Consider the following 4,098-nt stretch of genomic DNA (forward strand, 5'->3'; position numbering starts at 1 on the left):
TGTACTTTCTAATGAGCAAGTGAAGAGAACTGATGGACACTCACCAATCCTTCACCAACTGGACAAATGGGTACTGAAAGTAATACATTCAGTGAAGGAGACTGTCTGCATTACTGCAGGGCAGGAGAGCTGAACCCCCCAGGCAGCTCCTTTCACGCCACCAACCGCTACAAAGCTCCAGAGCATACAGATTCAATACACAGAGTACGAAAATGCAGAGAGCCAAACTGGCATGGCTGCCAGCCCAGGTGTAGACACACAAATCTACAATGATCCTGATGGTCAGCCCATGGTATAGGAGCTGAGAGATGAGTCAGTGACTGGAGAACAAGGCTAAGTTATGATTTTACAGATAAGCCAGGAGATGGTTACATGTCTCTAGGCAACAACAGTAGAGGCTGCTCATGTGAAAAGTGACTGGCATATAATTGCTTATGTTTACTGCAGTACATGTGAATTACTGCATGCTTGAGAAGGCTTGTTTCTTATTTTGCCGTCATGTTCACTTGACTGTGTTTTGTGTTATGTTCAGGCTACAGCAATGTCTGCCAGTTGGTCTGTGTATAAGCTGCTGCTCAGAGTGAAGCCGTACTTTATCTATAGGCCCAGTGGTATTGGTACTGTTGCCACTGGCTGGCTTTGCCCTGTTAATCAGCCACACTGTGTGCTATGGATATACACGTGCTAGATATCCCGTATGCAGGTAGACACGTTGTCACTGAGGTATCTTTGCAAGTGGCGCTCTACATAGTGCCAGCCATGTCTACTGCACGTATTGTTCCAGTGCATTTGTTTTATTTCACTTTCAACAGGACCGAAGGACTTGGTTGCCTGTGATACCAGGAAAATCATCCTCGTTGTTTCAAAGCACTGATGTTTGTGTTCATGATGTAAATTCATAGGTTTAGGACCTGGCCCAGCTGATCTTTGCAAGGGACTGCAAAGAGTTTCAGCCCAGGGGAAGAATGTAACCCCTGTCCCAAAGCTCATTTGTTAAGCATAGAGTCACTTTGGGCTTTCCTGGCTTCCAGCTTCAAGAGAAGATGGAAGACACCAACCCCATTTCAACTGGTACTGAAGGAAAAGACTCTGGGAAGATCTGAGAAGAGCGGGCAGTCTCTATCATGTCCCTATCTCCAGCCTGCTGCACTAGTGACTTGGGGGAATTTCCCCTTGGGTGAGATCCACAACTGTCTCTCTTGCATAAGCTGAGTTACCTCTCTACCAATGGGAGAGTTCCTCCACTCTGTATTGTCTGGTACATATTCTCATTTTATATATGCATGTATGTGCATATATATACATATACATATATATCTTCTCTGATTTCTGTTTTGCTATGATTTGGATAAAGGGGTTTCTTTGATATTTGCTATGCATGTTCATTGTGGAACTGGTATTAGGAGGGAAAGTGGTAAGCCCCAGATATAGATCTTAAAATGAGAGAAGTTAGTCGGAACCTGATCAAGACTAACAAGAATATTAAGGGGAGCAAATAGACTTCAATTCAGTACCCCCTCTCTCCAAGGAGAGGAGAACAGTGGAATCTGGCCTCAACTTCCTGCTTCCCCTCCTGGCAGGAATGAAAGTCTCCCTTGGAGAAAGATGGCAGGAAAAGAGGCTATGGATGTGTATTCTTTGAGTCTCACACACACACACATACACACAAGCATGTGTGTATATACATATATACATATACATACACACATATATATAATTTTTATATATATCTGTCTTCGAAGACAGAAAGATCCTATAAATGCCAAAATATTCTAATAGCACTTTTTATGGTAGCAAAGAACTGGAATTAAGGAAGATAGATGCCCATCAACTGGAATGGCCCAATAAACTGTGGTATATGAATGTAATAGAATATCACTGCTCTGTAAGAAATGATAAATATGAAGAATTCAGAGAAACAAGATAAAACATATATGAACTGATAAAAAGTAAAGTAAGCAGAATCAGGAAAGCAATATACACAGTGACTACAACAATGTAAGTAGAAACAACAACCGAAGCAAAACCCAGGAAACCAAACATTATATAATTATAATGATCAAGCTTTGCCCAAAGAAGAGAGAAGAAAATGTCCCTCCCTCTTTTCTTTGCAGAGGTGGGGGACTATAGGTATGGAACATTGCATACACTGTTAGACTCAGTTCATGTGCTGGTTAGTTTTGCTCAACTGCTTTTTTTTCTTTTTTTTTAATCCTTTGTTACAAGGGATAATTCTTTGGAGAAGGGAGGGGAGGAACTATACTTGGAAATGAAGGTGATGTAAAAACAAAAGACAGCAGTAAAAAAATTCAATAATCAAATACTTTTTTAAAAGTTAACAAACAATAAGCACAGTGGGATCTTGCATTCTCTGAATCTTTCAGTGAATTGGGGTATAAATATTCAGTCCGCTCAAGAAATCTTATTTGCAAAAGCCTGCCTATTTCTTCCTCATGGTTTCATGGAGAATGCCCTTGATACCGAAGTACTTTCCTCTTACAAAGATTTTGTCCAGCTAGGAAAGTAGACACATGGGCTGGCAGTTACTGACTTTTTTTCACTTCCCCTTTTTCAGTAAGAAAGTCCATGATGGAAAAAAAAAAGTCCATGATGAAATTGAAAGGTTTTACACTAAACAAAATCAATGCAAGTAGGATAGGGAAGGAAAGCTGTCAGTTGAGCAAAAACGATCTTCCTATCAAGTCTCTCTAATAAGAGTCTGATATCCCAAACAGGTAGGGAACCAAGATCTATAAGGCTAAAAGTCATTGCCCAATGGATAAGGAGTCAAAGGGTTGGGTTTGATTTTTTTTTTTTGGAGAACTAGTTGTCACGAAGGACAACTACAACCACTAGTTCTCAAAAAAAGAATTAAAAACTATTAATAACTACAGGAAAGACTGCTCCAATCCACTAACAATGAGAGAAATACAAAATAACTCCTCAGGTTTCACCTCCCACTCATAAATTGTCAAAGATGACAAAGGATTGAAACAGCCAATGTTGGTAGGTTGTAGAAAAAAAGCACACTTAAGACTGCTGGAATATTCTACTACTTTTCCTCACAAAAAGTTGTTTCCCACAATCATTTGCATCACCTGTTCTCTAAATAGTCTTTGGGCTGCTAAAATGTATTTTCTGCGATGCCTTCTTATATCCACCAACACCAAAAGTCACCAAATGCTTAAGAGTTTAAAATTGGATATATCACCAAATTTTAATACTTAATTACAACAAAAAAGGAGGTTTCAGATTACTTCAGCAAGTAACTTCAAAATCCAGCACTTAAGACTATTTGTATTACATCGCCCAAATCAGAAAACGGAAGGTGACTGGTGTCAAAATAGACCAACAGGCTGTTTGTGAGGACAACAAGTATACTAGCTGTTCATGTTAAACATATTCAGTTTGTGGTATGGTTCAACTGAATAATCCAACAAACCCATCTCAAAAGGAATTATAAATATGAACATAAAAATTTATGAAAATCCCAAGATATTTTGGGACAGCTAGGTGATGCTGCCATGTTTAGAGCACCAGGCCTGGAGTCAAGAAGACTCCTCTTCCCAAGTTCAAATATGCCTTCAGACACTTCCTACCTGCATGACCCTGGGCAAGTCACTTTACCCTGTTCGCCTCAGTTTCCTTATCTATAAAATGAGCTGGAGAAGGAAATGGCAAACCACTCCAGGATCTTTGCCAAGAAACCTCTCCAAAAAAAGGCGTCACAATGAGTTGTACACAACTAAAAACAACTGAAATAAAAGATTTTGCCATTATTTTTGCTATGATGAACCTTGTGGCCAGAAAGGTCATCTTCCAAGTAACAGGATGATACTTTAATCTGGACAAAAATCAAAATCTAACTTGAGGTTTTGTTGTTAAGGCAGTCATCACAAATATAAGGCCTTAGGGTTACTACCTAACACTTTAGTTAATGCAAAGTTTAACTGAGAGAGACAATACTCTTTTCTCTCTCCCCCAAACCTTCATTTGTTTGTTTTGTCTTGTTTTTTTTCCCCCAAAGGCAAAGATTCTCCCCCTCAATGATACTTAAGGCCTTGATAGAGTTACTCTCCTTTAGCTTTTTTCTTATTT

The sequence above is a fragment of the Phascolarctos cinereus genome, unplaced genomic scaffold, assembly GCF_003287225.1.
Source record: "Phascolarctos cinereus isolate Bilbo 61053 unplaced genomic scaffold, phaCin_HiC Scaffold_8;HRSCAF=390, whole genome shotgun sequence".
Lineage (NCBI taxonomy): Eukaryota > Metazoa > Chordata > Mammalia > Diprotodontia > Phascolarctidae > Phascolarctos > Phascolarctos cinereus.